This window comes from Trachemys scripta, chromosome 5, assembly GCF_013100865.1.
Source record: "Trachemys scripta elegans isolate TJP31775 chromosome 5, CAS_Tse_1.0, whole genome shotgun sequence".
NCBI classification, from domain to species: Eukaryota; Metazoa; Chordata; order Testudines; family Emydidae; genus Trachemys; species Trachemys scripta.
Window position 1 is genome coordinate 34625569 of NC_048302.1, and position 21207 is coordinate 34646775.

The 21207-nt window shown below is 41.4% G+C and overlaps 2 long non-coding RNA genes across 3 annotated transcripts; one reads left to right on the top strand and one right to left on the bottom strand.

Annotated features, from left to right (window-relative positions):
- Nucleotides 1–1463: 1463 nt before the first annotated feature.
- LOC117878340 lies at nucleotides 1464–17259 on the top strand. Its single transcript, XR_004645962.1, has 3 exons — nucleotides 1464–2350; nucleotides 3179–3256; nucleotides 16113–17259. It is a non-coding gene; the product is annotated as an uncharacterized LOC117878340 (long non-coding RNA).
- Nucleotides 7119–19713, bottom strand: LOC117878341. 2 transcript variants are annotated; one of them, XR_004645964.1, is made up of 3 exons: nucleotides 19569–19713; nucleotides 7473–7546; nucleotides 7119–7357 (listed from the first exon to the last, which is right to left on the bottom strand). It is a non-coding gene; the product is annotated as an uncharacterized LOC117878341 (long non-coding RNA). The 2 variants fall into 2 exon arrangements; XR_004645963.1 differs by lacking the exon at nucleotides 19569–19713 and adding an exon at nucleotides 17276–17357.
- Nucleotides 19714–21207: the final 1494 nt, after the last annotated feature.

A 21207-nucleotide genomic window follows, 5' to 3' on the forward strand; every position in this document is an offset into this window, starting at 1 on the left:
CCACTGGCCAAAGATGGTAGAATGTACAGACTATCTGAGTCTATTTGTCTAATTACTGTGTTTATGCCATTGCTCAGGCACTCCAGGGTACTAGAATTAACAAGCCCACTCCCTTCTACTCATTAAAGGTTTTAAATTTTAATGTATTTTAGTGCTTGAATTGTTAAAAACATTATCCTTCCATGACTTCTTTCATATACCTAGCAGAACTAGTGTGACTATGTTTGCAAAAATGCCCAGCTAGATCTCTGCATGCATATTACTTTAAATTAATTTGATGCAAAATCTATAGCATTAGATGCAGAATTAAGACTGAAATAAAAAATGAGGAAGGCCCAGATATGAGAGCTCTTTCTGCAACCTTAAGTCAATCATCCTGCACATACTATGCATTTTGTAATGCACATTAATGACAAACAATAATACATTTTTACAAGGCTTTTTTTTTTAATTTACCTGCTAAATGTATTACTTAAGTATCAGAAATTCGACATGTGCAACATGGTTAAGTTAGCATTTTGGGAGCAGCCTTAGCTTCTGGAAAGTCTTGATTTGAGTCCTTGATCATTACATTGCATTGCATTTTAATTTCCCTGGTATAGGTGTATATATAATTTAAAAAAGATCGAGAAGAAATAGGAATCTGCAGCTATTTGGCTTGGGGAATTTAAGCTCCATTGCCTTTACCACTGGATCTTGTAAATTTTTCTCTCTGCCTTATTAGTATTTTATTATCTTTATTGTGATAGCACCTAGGGACTGTATCTGGGATCAGGGCCCCATAGTGCTAGGCATTGTACAAACAATAGTAGTCCCTGCCCTGAAGATGTTACAATTTAGATAATGAGGAGGGAGGTAGAAAAGAGAGATAACATACAAGCAGAATAACAATGTAATTATATGCAAGTGACATGTTTGTTCCACAATGTATGTTGTTTATTTGTTTTTTAAAGTTTTGGGTGGGGTTTTTTAGTAGGGAAGTAGTGAAACTGAAAGATAAAGGGAAAGGGGACTTGGAAGGGAGGGAAAGAAGGAGAGGGCCATGGAGTACTGTCAGAGTCAAACCCACGTCTGAGAGACCAATGGTTTAAGATTTTATTTCCTTCCAAGGCCCTGAGGGACAAGGGCAACCTTTTACCCTCCTCCTGCATTCACCACAAGTGAATTATTGATTAGACTTCATATGTCTGATATTTCCACCCATTCTTTTCTGCAGATAGTGAAGACATACCCTTAGTAAAAATTCCTTTATTACTAGATGTGCATAGGTATGTTATTGGGAACCCACCAAGGGAAAGAAGAACAGAACTTCTAGAGACGAGGTTCTTAAACTATTGTCCATAGAGCACTTGCTGATGGCCCAAAGTGAACTGGCTAGTTACATTGTGCTGGCTCGCCTCTTTTTTTCTAGCTAACTTGTATTAAAAATACCTCAAATAGTTTTCTAATATTTTTCCATATAAGCAATAATTATGATTGATGTTATTCAATTGTAAATGGGACTGGGAGGCCTGGCAGTTATGAATGAGCAAGAGGAGGTCTCCATGAGACAATTAGTCTATTAAAAGTCAGTCCATCCCATGAACAAGCTTGAGAATGCCTATAAGGCCTAGAATTTAAAATGCCTACATTGCTTGCCTCTGAGCTCACAATACAGCTGGCACACAAATATTCAAAAGGGTATTGGCCAGGAAGCTTTTTGTAAAAGTCTCTCTCTCTAGTAGCCAATGCTGCTTTTAAACACAAAATAGTTACCCAGGCCTAAAAAACTGTCTATATATGTATTTACAGAGAAAATAGTAAGTGTATTATTGGATGTAAGTGATTTACTCCCTCTCTCTTTTCTGTTCTGCTTTTGTCTTGCCTCTTCTTTCTTTCATTTCACATTGCTCTTGGCTCTTTGCCCACTTCCTTCTCATCATCCCACTAGCGTTGTTGTATCTGTAAAGTTTTTCAAAAACATGTACACACTTTGGTCCCTCAACTTGATCCCCTTGCCAGTTGCTCTTGGAACTGCATTTCCACATGTTTTGTAGAAACAGGACACATCTGCCACACAACAAAGCCTGGAGGAGGGCATCCAGTCTTTTAGTTCCCAGATCACTTTATCCAAATATGGTGTAATGAAATTGGGACTAAAAATCAATTGTAGTGTAATTGCCCAGGGAACACACCCACCAACGTGTGCATGCCCAGTGAAATAAGATTGCTGCTGCTTTAGGGGAATGTTAGAACAATTTACTAGTCACAAATAATGACAGATTAACTTGTATCCACACCCGTCCTTCACCTTTTTATCACAGATTGCCATGCTTCTCAGCTGATCCGTTACACCTGTGCAAATGTGGAGGTAAAACACTCCTATTCTAATCTGATAGCATTTTTACACCCATTCTGCAGAGCTGTAGATGAATACTTGAGGTGCAAGTCCGTAGAGAAAAAAGCCCATGGCAACTTCAGCTAGTGCTGAATCAGCAACAGTTTATTCCTTGAATGAGGCACACTGTTGTCACTCCATAATGCCTCTGTCCAGGGTTTGCACAGGCTATGCAGTCATTTTTATATAGAGTTGAAGGTTTTGGGTAGAAGCTAAGTAAAATTGCTATAGGGTCAGGAACCCAATTATTAAGAGCTTGCCTCTCTCCCACTATGGGTATTATTGCCTCACTCTTACTCTCAGTCAACCTTAAACTTCCACAAGGGTGGGTTTTTTTGAAGTAGTCAGCTGTTCACTAGCAACTGGGACTATCATCTCAGTTCACAAAAGCCACCAAACAGTTATCTATCACCTCTCATCTGGATCTGAGTTGAATAAGCAATATAAAAAAGAATGCTTCTGTATCCTGTTGCCAATCCCTTAAAATGTCTAAGGCTAGATTCTGAGCTCATTTACAGTAGTATTAATAAGTAACCCTTTGACTTCAGCATAGTTATTTCTCACTTATACAGTTATAAATGAGACCAAGATCTGCCTTTTTTCCCTTCTCTACTAAATACTACTCAACCTTGCCACTAATACCCTAAAAGCTACACAGTAATTGAGTTTGTGTAGCATCAAGATAGGCTGTTAATATAGGTATCTTGTTTTCTTGTATATAATACAATTCAATAATAGTTTTAAGTCCCAAAACTGGTTTATTTTCTATTTGAATGATATTCTATCTTGTTTGATTTGTAGGACTCTGGAATTCACACCAAAAAGATGTTTCTCAACTCCAAGTGGACAAAATACTCTCCCCTGCCCCCAGAAACAGTGGTATTTAAAATATGTATGAATTATACCTGAGACTTAGGTGTTTTGGAAAATCCTAACATAACTTATCTGCATCTAACTATCTTTAAAAATCTGGCCCTAAAATTATTTGTCATCTCGTGTTAGCCATGACATGCTCATTAGCTGTACAGTGGATAAAGAAAGACCATTCAGACACAGCCACCTGATTTAAAAGGTCTTGGATAGGTTGCTCATGTAAAAGCTTACAGACAATACAAAGATAATCCCTAGTGATTTTAGGACAACCTGGCTCCCTTTCTAAGAATTTTAACAAAATTATTATTTAAAAATACCTAAGCAGAACAGGTCAATTTAGGTGCTTTTCTTTATTATGATATAGATACAGTCTTTCCCTGACATCCTTGTGAACTTCCTTGTTATTGCTGGGGTCTTCTCTTATTATTCCGTTGGCCAGATCTGTGTATACACGTTGTATTTTTTTATGGTTGTAGAATAATATCATTCCTGCCATATTTGCATTTTATGTTATTTCTTAGTTATTCCAGTCATATGCATTTTTGAATATGGATTATATAATTAGAATGAAAGAACTGCTATGAATAGGTCTATGGTCTATCTAGTTCAAGATCCTGCTTCTGGCTTTAGCCATTGTCATTTGCTTCAAAGGAAGACACAAACCTGCCCTAATATAATTTTATATCAGGGTAAAGACATTTTTTTCTTAAATCTAATTTATAATCAGTTTATTTTATAGACCTTTGGATTGATAATCTTGTAATTTCATCATAGCTGGATAAATGAAGAGGCTATTTTTATTTTCACATGAATACTTTTCTAGTATAGCATACTGTAGATGTCTAAAGCACTCTGTACAAACAATAACTAATTATTCTATTGTATAGAATATCCTAAGGCAACAAATTGCCCTGGTTAATTATAATGGGTGTGAACAAGTGCAGTATATTTTTTGTAACTGTTTAAGTTTGTTACCTTTTACTTTAAAGTACCCTCTTTCTTGTGTTATGGAAAAATTATTTTTTGAACATATGAAAGCATAACTGATACAGATGAGTCCAAGAAAGTGATAAATATATAAACTGTTAACATATTAGCAAACAAAAATATAAAAGAGGTGGTACAGTTTCCCCAAAGTTCAAACATCCAGAGCTGCTAAACTCTTGCTGTTTTATGAAGAGTGACTCTGAAAGGGACACAATTTTACTTGTAAATTTAGCTGATTTGATAGGGAATTCTTTCAATCTACAGTACTAATACCACACAGGCCTAGCATTCAGTTCTCATCCCTGGCACTGGAGTCGGATACATCGGAGGCAAGGCATTCAGGATTTAGGAAACTTGCTGGGCCACATGGAGGGAGCTGGAAAGATGTCCTCCCTTTATACCCAGGCCTGGAGCATTCCTGTATTGGGTACTAGAGATATGAGAAAAGAATCTTGTTAATTCAGTTACAACACACATAAATCAGAGTTTAAGAACTGAAGGGACCACCAGATCACCTAGACCTCCTATATACCACAGGCCACCACCTTCACACTAAAGTCAAAAACCAAAATTAAATCATGTATTACATCCCACAAGACACTAGATTATTATAGGTCACTGGCAGAGAATAGGCACCAAGGTGCACTAGTGCCCAAGGCTGCTGCGATGAGAGGGAAATGATTATGTGACATACCAAATAATCTTGGCAAGTGACCCACACCCACAGTGCTGCAAAGGATGGCAAAAACCTTTAAAGTCACTGCCAATATAACCTGCGGGAAAATCCCTTCCCAACATTTGGTGATCAGTTAAACCCTGAGCATGTGAGCAAGAATTAACCAGCCAAGCACCTGAGAAAAAAAAATGCTTGGTGTCACCTCAGAGCCCTGCACCATCTGTATTCAATGGTCCATCTTCAGCTATGGCCCACCTTGATGCTTCCAAGATAGATAGATAGGAAGTTTAAAAAAAAAAAATATATATCCCTCAAACCCAGAAGTGAGAAGGCAAAAAAAAAAATCCCTTCCTATGAAGCTTTTAAGAATAAGACAAAGTGGAAGCCAGGGCTGCTAAAGGCCCTTACCATCCCAAACAATGTCACCTCACTCCTCTAAATCTTCTAGTTTCCAGACTGAATTTGTTCAAGACCAGTTTATATCCATTTGTCCTTGTGCCAGCATTGTCCTTTATCTTAAATAGCTCTTCACCTTCTGTGATATTTACCCCCTAGTGTACATAGAGAGCATCAGAATGGCCGTACAGGGTCAGATCAAAGGTCCATCTAGCCCAGTATCCTGTCTTCCAATAGGGCCAATGCCAGGTGCTTCAGAGGGAATCCATTCCCAGCTTCTGGCAAACAGAGGCTAGGGTCACCATCCCTGCCCATCCTGGCTAATACCATTGGTGGACCTATCCTCCCTGAACTTAAACTAAATTCTTTTTTTAACCCTGTTGTAGTCTTGGCCTTCACAACATCCTGTGGCAAAAAGTTTCACAGGTTGACTCTGATGTGTGAAGAAATACTTCCTTTTGTTTGAAACCTGCTGCCTATTAATTTCATTTGTTCTTGTGTTATGAGAAGGAGAAAACACTTGCTTATTTCTCCACACCAGTAATGGTTTTATAAACCTCTGTCATGTCCTGCCTTAGTCACCTGTCTTCTAAGATGAAAAGTCTGAGTTTTATTAATCTCTCCTCATATGGAAGCTATTCCATACCCCTAGTCATTTGTTGCCCCTTTCTGTACCCTTTCCAATTCCAATATATATCTTTTGAGATTGACAGGGAGGACACACCAGATTTGCACACAGTATTCAAGATGTGAGTATACCAGGGATTTATATAGCAGCATTATGATATTTTCTGTCTTATTATCTATCCCTTTCCTAATGATTCCCAACATTGTTAGTTTTTTTTGACTGCTGCTGCACATTGAATGGATGTTTTCAGAGAACTATCCACAATGACTCCAAGATCTCTTTCTTGAGTGGTAACAGCTAATTTAGACCCCATCATTTTGTATGTCTAGTTGGGATTATGTTTTCCATTCTGCATTACTTTGCATTTATGCACATTGAATTTCATCTGCTATTTTGTTGTCCAGTCACCAAGTTTTGGGAGATCTCTTTGTACCTCTTTGCAGTCTGCTTTGGGTGCAACTATCTTGTGTATGTATCCTTTGCAAGTTTTGTCACCGCACTGTTTACCCCTTTCCATATCATAACCCTTCTCAGCCTTTTTTGCTAGGCCAAACAAGCCAAGCTATTCCAGTTGCCCCTCTTAAAATAGGCTCTCCATCTCCCCCCAATTACCCTAGTAGCTCTTCTCTGCACCTGGTCCAATTTAAATTCATCTTTCTTGAACATGGATGACCAGAACTGTACATAGTATTCCAGATGAGGTCTTACCAGTTGTGATGGGTTCTTCCCCACACACCCCAGGGTGCCACCTGGAACTGAGGTACAGCTGAGCCCTCAGTCTCACCAATCTGGGATCCCTCTTGCACTGTGATGTGACAAGCTGCATAGCCCTCCACACTTGCCCTCACACCAACAGACAGGAACCACACCCAATTGTGTTCATGAATGCTCTGGCCAGCCACTCATGCACCCACAATAGAGAGGGTGCAGCCAAAATACTCCCAGCTCAAGACCTCAGAGCTGCACCATCCTAGCCTAGTCAAAACCTGTCCAGTATGAATTTGTTGCCCAGACCGCCACTTCTACAAAGGAAAGTGGCATGCACCAACTCTTAATCATGAGATTTATCCCCTTTGCACTTCAGAGTGTTTTAGGTAAAGTATAAAATAGCTTTTAAGTGGTAGCAAACAGATCAAAGTAGATTACTGTACAAAATAAAACAAAACCACAATCTAAGCCTATTGTACTCTTTAATATTTGAATCAAGCATACAAGGCAGGCTTTCTTCTTTCCTGCTTGGGACCAGCACTTCCCCCTCAGTTCAGTCTTTTTCCTCCAGTACTTGCAGGTGTGGGGTTGTAGAGAGAGTGAAGTCCAATCATGATGTCATTCCCCCCTCTATCACTGGAAATGCTTCTCCTGCATCCTAGGATTGCAGTTGCCTTTTTCACAGATGTATTTCATTGGTGGCTCAGTCATCCTGTGCTCAATCCATACAGCCAGCATGAAATAAAATAAAAAAAGCAAAGAAAATACAATAAAAATTAGAAGGTTATAGGATAAATTAATTAAAATATTAAAAACAAGGAACTTACCTCCTTGAATGCTGCTACTCAAAAGTGGTCCAGCAGTGTGTGAAGAGGGAATGGATGACTTACAGCTATGGCATCTGAAAATGAGAGGCTTTAATTACTACCACCTATGCCAGAAGTGGACAAACTACTGCCTGCAGGACCCTCCTGCCCGGCCGGCTAGCCCCTTCCCCACTGTTCTCCCTCCCCCGCAGCCTCAGCTCACGCCAGCCACCAGGGCTCCAGGCAGTGTGGTAAGAGGGCAGGGGAGTTCAGGGTGGTGGTCAGGGGGTGGATATGGCTTGGGGCGGTCAGAGGGCAGGGAACAGGAGTGGCTGAATGGGGGCACAGGTCCCAGGGGGCAGTCAGGGGCAGGGGGTGGTGGATGGGGAAGGCGTCTCAGCGGGGCTGTCAGGGGACAGGAAGCAGGGGGTTTGGATGCAGTAGGAGTCCTGGGGGACTGTCAGGGGGTTGAATAGGGGTTAGAAGCCAGGCCATGCCTGGCTGTTTGGGGAGGCACAGCCTCCCCAAACTGGCCTGCCATTCAAATTTTGGAAACCTGATGTAGCCCTCATGCCAGGAAAAAAAAAGTTTGTGCCACCCCCACCCCGAGGTTTGGAATGAACCAAAAATGTGAACAGGTGAAAATAGATATATTGTGAATCCCAGATCCTATGCACCTGCTCCAGAATGCCAGGCATTATGGAATATATTCAGCAATCCAGATGAATGACAATGCTTGTAGGAAATGCTCTCTGTGGATGCAGTGCTCTGTGCTCCAACGGGTTGCCTACTTGCAGCAGCAGCACAGTCACATTCATATAAGAGGAGTATGTACAATTCTCTAGTGAAGGTAGCCCCAAGGAAACACAAAAACCTAAGGGCTCACCTACTCTGACAAAAATACCAGGTTGGGGAGTCATGTTATTTGGTTTTGTCCCATTTATCTGGGACTCATTTTATATGGATAGTACAATGCTATATTGTGCTATGGTCTTGATTGTTGGTCTGTGTTTCAGAAGGCTGGGTCTATACTAGAAAAGTTAGCTGTTGCTGATAACAGGTCTTCAAGCTGGCCCTAACTAGAGTTTCCTGAAGGTGCAAAACACAGCTTGTCCTGACCCATGCTTGCAATTAAACCATATGCAAGTGAACAGGTGCTGACCCTGTTGCTGAAACTTGTTGACATCATGCAAGAGGTAATTTTCCTAGTTAGGTGAGACTAAAAGGTGTGTCTGTTTCATGAAAGCCGGGCACATGTTTCAGGAAGGAGAAAACTGCTCTTTTTTTTTGGTCCAACAAATGATCTTTCTAGGATTTAACATATGAATTAGTAGCTGAGAAATATGCTTGTTGATAGGAAATTTCCAAGATCCGTCCCTCACCTGCAGAACAAACTTAATTTAAATAGTAAAATTATGTAATTTGCCAAATGTTAATACTCACAGATGTATATATTTAAACATACTGGAGTAAATTCAGCCCTGGTGTAAGTGGGTCAAACTTCAGTGGAGTTTGGAAGTAACACACATGTTCATGCAGGTGACCCAACTTTATGCCCCAAGCTTAGTCTTGGGAGGCCAGAACCAGGCCCATGGCAGAGAGAACAGATTGCAGATTTCTCAAGCAATCTTATCTGGCTGTCATGTGGATCAGCATTTAGCATTCTGTATGGAGGAACATTTAGCATTCCTCAACCTCCAAGTGTGTGTGTGGGCAGTGAATACAAGTGGAGAAAATTGGGAGAATTTAATTAAACCCTCCTCCTCTTCAGAGTTTAAATGCTGAAATAAAGTGTTGCTCAGAATACTCTCTCTGTGACATCTGAGGTCACCTTTTTCAATGGGACTTATGACTGCTATTATAGGTCAAAGTTTTGTTCAGTGACTTGGAAGCATTTTTAAATGACATTTTGGGCAAGCTTGGCAAAATTCCATGAATTACCAAAAAAAATCCATGGAAGATTTTGTCCAGAGTTGTCTTTTTCCATGGGTTCCCTGAGAAAAAGTGTGTACCATATACTATTACTGCCTCTGAATTTCCCTGGTACAAGAACCTGGAGCCAGATTTCTCTTAGGCCTGGTCTACACTGGGGGTATGGTGGGGTGGAATCTACCTAAGATACTCCACCATGGCTGAAATTGTGTATAGGAGTTGATGGCAGAGTGATTGTGATAAAGTGATCCCCGATAGATTGATCACTACCTGCTGATCCCAAAGTCTATATAGATTCTCACATTCAGTAGAGAAAATGACCTTCTGTGGAGAATACCAGTTGCATCCATTGTCAGGAGAAATACAAGTTTTATAATCTATAGTACTAAAGTTTTTCAACTCCCACCTTTTCATTTTAAAATATCCTGTCTATAGATATTCTTCCTGAGAATTCACTTCTTGGCTTCTCTCCACTGTCTGAGTCAAGTATTTCATTTTCCTGCTAAATGGAACAGTGCTATTTGCAACCCAGAACATGTCTATGTTGCTTGGTTGATACTACCAAGTGGTAGTAACTGGGTCTTAATTCTGAGAGGTCATGTATTACAGTATGATCAGTAGTAAGGACAAGTTTTGAACCATCTTTGCCAATTTAGGGGACTGTTCTACCTCTAAAGAAGCACTTTGATGATTGAGTAGGCCTTGTTTTTCCTCATGCACAGAAGGGCTTCCTGTAGCCTACGTGTAGGATCACCAGTTCTGGGCTCAAAGTCTCACTCTTGAAGTTAGCATTCCAGGCTGGTAGCTTGTCTTTTTAGCTGAAGCTCAGTCAAAGCCAGAATATTCAACCAATAAAAAGTTAATTGGGAGTCTTAGTTTTCTCATTTTTATAGCAATTTCTAGTTATATGGCCTATGTTTTTTATTGGTATTTAAAAAAAAAAACAGAAAACAGAATTGTTGATAATGGAAGTATTTTTTACATTAGCAGTATATCAGAATAGGATAGTCAGAAATAAAGTATTGGTTATGGTAAAAAGGTACACATACTGTTCTAGACAATCCATTTTTAACCGATTTGTCCCATTTGTTTAGTCCTTCATCCAATAGTTTAGTTGTTAACTTTTACACAGATATTAGGAAAGTTGACTGACTGACTATTTTTAGTTCGTGTCAGCCTCATTTCCACAGTTGGAAGTTGTTCCTGATAGGTGTCACTACAGGAATAAGGATTCCAAACAACTATTCCTTTGATTAATTTCTAAGTATTGGAATACTTCCCGAACACAAATTGTGACCTCTATGAGGCAGACGTGGTCTTTGTATATACAGAGTCTAGTATAATGAGATCCAGACTCCAAATTTGGATTCTTAAGTGCTACTGCAATAGAAACAAAACAATGATATAGGAATCTTGCACCAAGGACTAGAGGACAATTTTTATGAGGTTAGGCTTTATTAAAATATTTATATTGTAGTACCCTCAACCAGGTTAAGGTCCCACTTTGCTCAGCACTGAGCAGACATAGTAAATGAAAGTCCCTGCCCCAAACAGCTTATTATTTAAATGACAAGATTTTACAGGTGGGTGAAACAAATAAGCAGGCAGCAGGGACAGACAGCTAATCTGTGCTTAAAATATCCTGTCTGTGCAATTCTGAGCCAGTCAATAACAGCAGTCAACTCACCATGTGCCTAGCTATTAGGAAATCGGACAAGGAAATGAAGCAACAAGTCTCTCCAGAAGCGTGGAAGACTATAACACTAATTACTATAAGCAGGACAAGTTCCCCCTCACAGAAAGGATACTGAAGGAAGTGTGTTTGCTATTTCCACACGCCAGTTTTAAAAAAATGAAACCAATCCAAAACTCAGAACAAAATACAGGAGGGAATGCTATAGTAAGGGGAACCATCTCTCGGGAATATATCCAAACTGAAAGATATTTGCTACAGTGTTAGAAATCTGGACTATATTATATATATAAAAAATATATATACACACACACACACACACACACTTATCCTCTCACTAACCTTCTACATTCTCTTATCTTTTCATTTCTTCTACATGAAGTCCATTTTCTCAGTGTCTTCCATGGAACTTTATTCACTAAAATGTAATCCTCAATTACTCATACAATTTTTTTGCTACTATCCTTGCTTGGGTGCAGTTTGAAAGTCTCAGCCTTGTATAACTCAAATGATCTTACATGGGTCTCCAAAAGGGAAAGTAAACCAGAAACACCATCATCCCAACAGGTCTACATAACATCTTGTCTTTTATACAAGATTTAATAGTGTATTCAGTAGTGGTATAGCTGTATTGGTCCCAGTATATTAGAGAGATAATGTGGATGAGGCAATCTCTTTTATTGGACCAAATTCTGTTGGTGAGAGAGAGAAGCTTGAGTTTACACAGAGCTCCTCTTACTAAGAGAAGTTGGTCCAATAAAAAAAAAATATTGCCTCACCCACCTGATCTGTTTAATTTTGTACTTTGAGTGTTCAGAGTTTATTAAACAATATTTTTGGCATTTCCCTTCTGTCTCTTGTAGGTTCACTGAGAGACATTTAAAGCTCTCCATCCCACTATGTTAGCATAATTTTGCATTAATTTCACAGTTTTTAATAGGAGTGTGTTTGGTTCCTCTGAATCTTTGAATTGTAGGGTTAGAAAGAACCCTTGCGGTCATCTAGTCTAACCCTCTGCCAAGATGCAGGATTTGTTGTGTTTAAATCATCCAAGACAGATGGCTACCCAGTCTCCTTTTGAAAGCCTCCAGTGGGGAAAAACAAAACCAAAAAAACAAACAAACCACTTTCACAACTTCTGGAGGCAGTCTGTTCCCATTCTCCTACTTTCTTAAGCTGGGTCTACACTACCCGCCTGAATCGGCGGGTAGAAATTGACCTCTCGGGGATCGATTTATTGCATTCCATTGGGACGTGACAATCGATCACCGAATTGACACTCTTATTCCACCAGCGGAGGTGGGAGTAAGCGCCATTGACAGGAAGCCACAGAGGTCGATTTTGCCACTGTCCCTACAGTGGGGTAAGTCGGCTGCGATACGTCGAATTCAGCTACGCTATTCACGTAGCTGAATTTGCGTATCTTAAGTTGCCCCCCCCCCCGCCCCATAGTGTAGATGTAGCCTAAGATTAAATAGCAGGAAAAACTTCCTAAATCTAAACCTGCTAGGCTGTACCCATTGCCTCTTGTGATGTCATCTGTGGCAAAAGAGAACAACTTTTCCTCCATCTTTTTTTATGGCAGCCTTTCAAGTATCTGTAGATCCCCATTATATCCCCCTTAATCTCCTCTTTTCTGAACTAAACATACTCCGTTCCTTTAGCCTTTGCTCATATGGCTTGCATTCCATCCATTTGCATCCTTGTATCTTCCACATTACCTCTGCTGTTTTATCTATTTTTATGCTCTTCCCACCTTAAATTTTTTGCTATAGCGACAGCCCCCAGCTGTGAATGGCTGCATGGGGGAACTATTAGCTTGTTCAAGTTTGTATGAGGTGTAAAGGAAGGGTGTCAAAACCAATGTTTGGAAGCTAGGAACTTCACTCTAGAATTGAGCAGAGGGATGGATGCCTGGATAGGCTGAGCACACTATTTCTGTAGCCCTCTTAGCCACTGTCACTCAAGGAGCAAAGGCTCATGCTCAAGTGATAACTGAGTCTCTTCTTGCTAATGCAAAGCCATTATGTCTTGCTAAGATATTAGAGTCATTAATTCAAACAAATCCAAATATCTAACATGAATTAAAACCAAGTATACTTTTAATCTTTCATGCTATTTATTAGGGAATAGATTCCCTTCTGGTCTTCACTTACAATAGCTTCTGGAATGCTACTGTATATATAATTAAAAAAAAAAATCTATGTAGATGAAGGGATTTTCTCTTGTCACTTTATAGTACTGTCTTTCAGTGTAGATCTGTTTTGCCTTAGACATGTCTAAATGATAGCCTCAGATACTTTGATACATTTTTCTTTGCAACTTTAAATAAAATGTGAAGTTTGACACATTACAGGAATTACTGTGATGAAAAGAGCAGAGATCAATTGCACTACATGTATTCTGAAAAACTTGGGAAAAGGCACCATCTAGTGCTCTGTAGTATTGAAAGAAACTCTTCTTATGGCTATAGTTACTTTCCTCCCAGTTCTGCCAAAGCTACATTGAAGTGGTGAAGAAATAATCTGTAAGTGATGGTGCAGATGGGTAAATACCTTATGTTTAAGAACATTTATGCATACCAATTAATTTTTATTAAAAAACATTTTAAATCAAATTTACTGCACAGCTGGGGTTGGCTTGGGTTATGGAGGATTGCAAGTATTGGTTACATTCAAGGTTCATACATATCACATAACAAGCATAGATCCAAATTGGGGTGTGGGAGTTTTTAAAGCATCAGTGGATATATGCGCTCAGGTACGCCACCCATGGAATGTATTAAGACTCTAAGTAGGTATTGGTGTAGAGAATAAGTACGTGGGTGGGGTGCGTTCCTTGGTTCCTCAGGGAAGGAAGTGGGTTATTTCCCTGCTCAGTGTTCTCGTTTACTCGACCTGGTACTGGCAGTGTCCTGTGATGTGTTCCGTGTAGATGTCTCTGGGTAGTACTCACCTGGCCTAATGTTAGGCAGTTGAGTTGAGAATTCTGATACTGTTGCTAAAGTGATATTTTAAGTATTTTATCGTATAATACCACCAGGAGGCCAAATTCACTGCTTGGATAAGCAAGTGTGACTCCTGTCATTGAAGTCTATTTATACCAATTGTGAATTTGATGAAGGGAATGAAAAAACACAAAGATATGACTTTCTAGTCAAGGACATGGATCCTGAATGGATTCTCAATAAATAAGAATATTTTAAAAATATTCTAGATCATATGTAATGAAAAGCCAATATATTCTTATTTTGAGGTGATCCATACCATCTGCCTGACTTCCACTAGTGGGACAATCTGGAATATATTCCCCCACCTTGATGCACATGAAAATGGAGAAAATATGCTTCCTCTTTCTCACCCCCCTAGGTTTGAATGAGATGCCAAATATATTCAGTTAACTTGCTTCTTTATAGCTGACCAGTATTCCTGGTACAAATAAATGGACCTGTGTAGGATGTATGCAGAAAGGGGTTACTTTTGGACACACATTACAGAAAGCTTTAAAATGGTAACAAACAGTTGTCAATGCAAAACTAGTGCCAAATTAATTTTTAAATCAAAAAGGCAACATTTTTTAAAAGTTAAGAAATGTATGCAGGTTCTTATGTGACTGAGTCACTGTAGTATGCGAGTGCCTTCCAGAAATGCACAAAGGACTAAGTGATGTAACTGGCTACTTGCACCTATGAGGTGTCCCAAAAACAAATAGCAGAATACATACAATACAAACAAAAGCACTTAATCAGTATTTATAGAGCCCTCCATCAACCAAGCAACACTTAGCTCTATCTATGGTCTTTCACCTCCCATTTCAGAAGCACACTGGTCTTATGCTTTAGTAGTCCATAACACTGTCCTCCAACTCCCTCAGCTCTCCTCCCCAAAATTCATATAAGGGCCCGTCATCTCCCTACTGGCCCACAGATAATAATTAATTACTATTTGATAAATCAAAGGTGAACATTCAAAAGGAATGTTCAGTGTACATTCTCACTACAGCAATGGGAGGGGTTCTCCTTTCACTGTAGTTAATCCATCTCCCCAAGAGGCGGTAGCAAGGTCAACAGAAGACTTCCCCCGCCCCATCAATCTAGCACTGTCTACACTGCCCTGCTCACTCAAGACCCTTTTGACTCCCTGCATTCTCTTTCTTCCAGCCCTTTGTCAGCTGGGCCCACTCAGTAGTTAAACCTGGAATCGCCTAATTTTCTCAGGTGGGGCCCATTCTATAATCAGGGCTGGCTTAGTCAGTGGCTCTCTATCATCATCATCATCATCATCTCAGAGCTCTGGATGATCTGAGTGTTGATCTCTATCTATAGAAAAGCAATACAGCTTGTGTGCCTGGGAGATCATTCACATGGAAATACCCAGATGTTTTGTACTGATAAACTCACAAGACAACTTAGTAACTAAGGTACAGTACAAAACTTTTCCCTGGAGTAAGTCAACCAACATTAGTGCAATTTATACAGCTGAACAGAGATAGCAAATATTTTATAATTCTGTTTATTTAGGGCCTGATCCTTCTTCCACAGGTTCAATGGCCAAATAGCAACTGATTTCCATGGCAGCCACTTTAGACTCTTCCTGTCCTGGAAATGGATTTTCAGTGACATGGATTTATTTTTCCTGTGTTTCTACTATTATTTATTTTCACAGATCTTCATAATCTCCCACATCAGTACTGTTGTGCAGTAGGTAATTGGCAGACCAAGCAACAAAGTACACATATGTTGAATACTTCAGCACCTCACCAGCCCTTTGGTTATCAGATAATGATACTTCCCTCCCTACACCACAAAGTACTCGGACTTTGACACATGTAGTGTTTCTAGGATTATCATTGCTATTAATTAGTCCTCATGAGAGCTATTCCTAGTATTCCAAGGTTTGAGAAGCTTCCTAGAGACTTTAAAAAAGTGAACATACTAAGACTTGCAAGCTTACATGCAGAAAACATCTTTGATTTATTGAGATCTATTCAATTAAAATTATATTTTTACCCTTTGTGTTTCAAACATTTCATTTCAGTTCTGGATGCTGAAACTACTGAGGATAAGACAGAAGGATACAGTGGAATCCCTCCTCTCTGCAGATTCTTCCCACAGTGACTTCTAACACATGAATGTATTGCATAACACATCAAGCATTATGCAATACATTCACTCTTATGAAATACCATGTGAGTTAATTAAGCCCCAATGGAGAAGAAATGCTGGGGGGGAGGGGGGGGGAGAGAACCCAATGAATGGAGACAATATGATCTCAAGGACCAGAGGGGACTATTTTGATTGTATGTATTTCTCAGAACATTTCATGACTTGCATCTAGATCAGTGATACTCAGACTTCAGCTCTTGAGCCACAAGTGGCTTTTTGATGTGTCTTTGCAGTGTAGGATATAAAAACACTGGGTGATTTAATTAGCCAGTCTAAGTTATTAACCAATCAGTATGCTTTTACTAGGTCATTAACCAATTAAGTTGTCAACTTGCTCCAATATACATTATATAAAAAATGTCTAAATATTTCCCCTCTCATACTGTTTAAATATGAATACTAAATGAATCAATGCATTCACACAACTGTAGCTCTTTTGGGTAATGTTGATCACTAATTTGGCTGCTGAACTCCCAAGGAGTGACTATCACTGATCTAGATATTGAAGTTCTGCAACATGCAAACTGTATTCCCTTAACTGGAGGGAAAGTCTTTGCTGTGGTAACTGACAGGTTAACATGCACTACAGTGACAGGTAGAAGGTCTAGCGCAAGCTGATTATTACTTCTCACATTATTATGGGTATCGTACAATCATTCAGTAAAAGAATGTCCAAGAGGATTTCACCATCTTTAGCAAAATCCTCATGCCAACTGCCTGTGATGGGAGTTCCCTAGTCAGGTGACAGTATGGACTTTATCTGCAAATTCAGAGACTGGAGGCATGTTTGAGAGCACAGAATTAACCAACCCAGAAAATGAGGAGCACCAGTTCACTAGAGTGAAAGAGTACTTCCAGGGGATAAATGCATACCTGAAAAAAAAAAAAACCACACAATACAGCTGGTGTGTTTGGGAGATCAGTCACATGGAAATGCCTAGATGTTTTCTACTTATTGACAGACTCCATAGAAGGCTTGTTCAGTACAAAAAAAAAAAAAAAAAAAAAAAAAAAAAAACCACCACACACACACACTTTTCCCTAGAGTAGTTGAATTAGCATTACTGAAGGAGATTTCAGGTGGCCCCAACAGGGTCTCAAGCCCATGGAGTCCCTGAAGGAGAATGCCAGCGGCAATCCAGGACCTACAGCTCACCGGGATAGAAGTGAAGAGATACCAATTATTTCATAATAGCTATGCAGTTAACTTCAGCCTCAGTGCTGGCAAGAGAATCCAAGTAGAATTAAGAAGAAGTTTTCAAATATGCGAAAAACTCATAAGGAAATTTAGATATAAAAATACCAGCTTTTTGGAAGTACTAACTGAAATCAATGAATCTTTTATATGGCATAAAAAATATGAGATGAAGTGGCATTTTAACAGCTGTTGCTACTATTTATTCTCCTTGTGCGCTGTGACAATATTGTCAGGTTATTTTACTGGATTTGTAACAGTATATTTATGTCAGTCTACTATTTATTCTTGTTTATGTCATCATTATTGGTATTTATTGCTTATAAATAAAATAAGTCATACAAAAGGGTAACCTCCAACCATAGTTATTTGTATTAAATACCTATACAAGCAAAAAAACCCACCCCCAACCCCATCTCTGTAATTGTTCATCCTTAAAACTCCAATTCCAGAAAGTACTTAAGCATACGAGACCCAACTCACTGAAGTTCATGCTTCAAGCTGGGAACACACTTAAATACACTGACAAGTTTCAGAGTAACAGCCGTGTTAGTCTGTATCCGCAAAAAGAAGACAGGAGTACTTGTGGCACCTTAGAGACTAACAAATTTATTAGAGCATAAGCTTTCGTGGACTACAGCCCACTTCTTTGGGGTTTTGTAGTTGAAGTTATGAATATTGGCTCTATGCTGTCTGTATTTCAAACGTATGCTATGCTTCTGGGAGACATCCCAGACAAGTTGGCCATCAAGCAGGCTAGGCAGACCTAAGGATCGTCAGCTATACAACTGACCCATTGAGAGAAGGCAAATACGCCTTGTAACTCAGCAAAGTATGCAGGGACTGGCCCATGTGACTCCAGATTCCATTTTGCTGTAATTTTCCACAGTAAGGACAAAGAGGTGTTCTTACATCTGGAAAAGACTATAAAAGGCTGATGTCTCATCTCCATTTTGTCTTCAGCCCTGCTCCTTACCTCTGAAGGGACTTTGCTACAAACAGAAGCCCTGAACAAAGGACTGAGGGCCCATCCCAGTTGGGGGATGTACTCTAGAGACCTGATTTTAAACCTGCAGTTTATTTCATCACTGCTACAAGCCTGAACCAAGAACTTTGCTAGTACTGTACATAATTGATTCCATTTAACCAATTCTAGCTTTCATCCATAACTTTTTCCTTTTATTCCTTATTCTAAAGGATTGGCAACAGCATGATTTGTGGGCAAGATCTGATTTGTATATTAACCTGGGTCTGGGGCTTGGTCCTTTTGGGATCAAGAGAACCTTTCTTTTACTGAGATATTGGTTTTCATGACCATTTGTCCACATAACAAGTGGCACTGGTGGTGATACTGGGAAACTGGAGTGTCTAAGGGAATTGCTTGTGTGACTGGTAGTTGCCAGTAGGTTGAGACCACAGTCCTCTTTGGCTGGCTGGTTTGGTTTGCCTTAGAGGTGGAAAAACCCCAGCCTTGGGCTGTAACTGCCCTGCTTTAAAACAGTTTCTCCTGAACTGGCACTCTCAGTTAGGTCCCACCAGAACAGCATCATTACAGGCAGCAGTCAGGCAGCCTTCCGTGCATACCTGCAGGAGGTCCACCAGTCCCACAGCTTTGGCAGACCTCCTGCAGGCACACTGCCAAATCCACATTACCAGCAGACCTGCCACAGGCACACCATGCTGGGGAAGGGTGGGGGGGGGAAGGAGGGCAACAAAATATATAGAGCCACCCCGACCACCTCACTATACCCCTGCAACACCACCCCTTACCAGGAATTAGAGACCAGATCCTTAGGTGGGACAGTGCAATCCAACAATCTGGAGGAGCCCAGGCCCTTGAGCAGGGTAGAGCAAACAAACCGTCTAAGATTTACCACCCTGACTCCAGCAGACGAACTCAGGCTTCTGAGCTTAAGGACTACTATCCCAAGGCAGGGTTGGCAGCAGGGCATGGGGGACCCAAGCCCATCTTACTCCACCAGGTCCCAGCCCAGGACCCCAACTATGCCAGGGTTCCACCACTGGCTCAGCAGGGAGCCAACCAAAACACACTGACCAGCATTCAGGTAGTCACAGAACTGAACTACAGCCAGCTGTCCCTGGACTACTTCCTACTCTCCTACTATAAGGTACCTGCAGTTCAGGATCAGCCTCTAGCTTCTCAAGATATACAGCAAGCAGCAATCCCAGCAACTCTTCCCCTGGGTCAGTCTCATCCTCAGACAGGGCACAGTGCAGCTTCAGGCTCAAGAGCACTCTGAAGACATCTGTTCTCTTCCCTGGCTCAAGGGGAATTACACTACAGGCTCCGCCTTTTATACTTAGCTTCCTGCAGGAGGGGTGAGCCAGCCTGGCTCCACCCACCAGGGATCAGAGAGTGGTCCCTCCCTCTCCAGCTCAGTGGGATGCTACTCCATCTCAGTGGGGGGGGGGGGAAGCGGGGACGGACTGAACCCTTGTTGCATGGAGAGATCAATCACACAGGGCATTTAAAAGACTAGGTCCCAAAGGTGTGAAACAGACAGAGACCTGAGCCCATATTTAAGCGTGGCCCTTGAGCTACAGATATATAATGGATACCCAAATCATTTGTTTGGAGGCGAAGGACCTTGATCACTATTTACAGGGAGGTCCTTCTACATGGCACTTCTAGGGAGCTTAAACCCACTGAAACAAGTGTTTAAGACCCAAGCCCTCATTACAGGGGAGCAGGGGCATGCACGCAGTGTGTCTCCATCCTTTCTCCGGGGCTTTTTCTTCCCTTCTCTTTTCCTGCCATTTCTTTGGTGTTTCTGTGGTCTTGTCCGTTTTGTCTTTAGAGTTGCTAGAAAGAGCGCAAGAGAGAAAGACAGAAGTTTAGGTATGGACTGAGTGGATATCATGATTACAGGGTCAATTTAGATTAATCTGACAAGCCTCTCCGGCTCCTTGAACCCAAACTCCTAGTCTTCCGTACCCGTCTGTGTACCCTGGGGGAGCAGACTGGCTGGGGGGGGGAGGGCGGGAATCTGCTGGGCTGGAGATCTGCTCCTGTCATCTGCTTTGGGGGTAGAGACCCCCCAACTCCCTGCAATACCTGCCCAGATGGATTAACCTATAAACTGTGGGGGCCTGAGACCACTGCACTCCTCTGTTGTTCCCCACCCACTCCTCTCTGCCCGCGGCTCTCTGTGCCCCACTTCTTCCACCCTTCAAGCTGGGACCCCCACCCACCCTGGGGAGCCCCTCCTCCAGCTTGGAGTCAGTTCTCCCCACATTGGTGTGCTCTGATCCAGTTCTCTGCCCTCCCTCACCCAAGGCTGGGAGCCAGCTCTCTCCACCTCCCAGGCTGAGACCCCCACTCCTCCCCGCCCTGTGCTCACTCCCCCAGTCCTCCGGCCCTCCCTTGGGACTGCGCCCCTGTCCCTGTGCTGGCCCCCAGCTACCTGTTATAGCTGTAGTGGGTCAGGACTCTTATCGTGGTGTCAGCACCATCCCTGATCAGCCAGGGGAAATCAGGATCTCTGCACATCCAGTTGGGATGCAGGCCCCACCCCCATTCGGGTCCCTCAGCACCATCATGTTCTGGGGGATACAGAGACGGGAGCCTGGATGCATGGGTCCCATTCCCTACAACCCCCACTCCCAGGGGCTGGGAGCTGCAGAGCCCCTAAAGGAGTCATCTGGGTCCCATTCCCTCCCCCCTTCTCCAGGCACTACAGAGCCCCTGTGGAGCTGTCCTGGATGTCTGGGTCACATTCCCTCCCCATGGGGCTGACAGCACTGTTGTCCC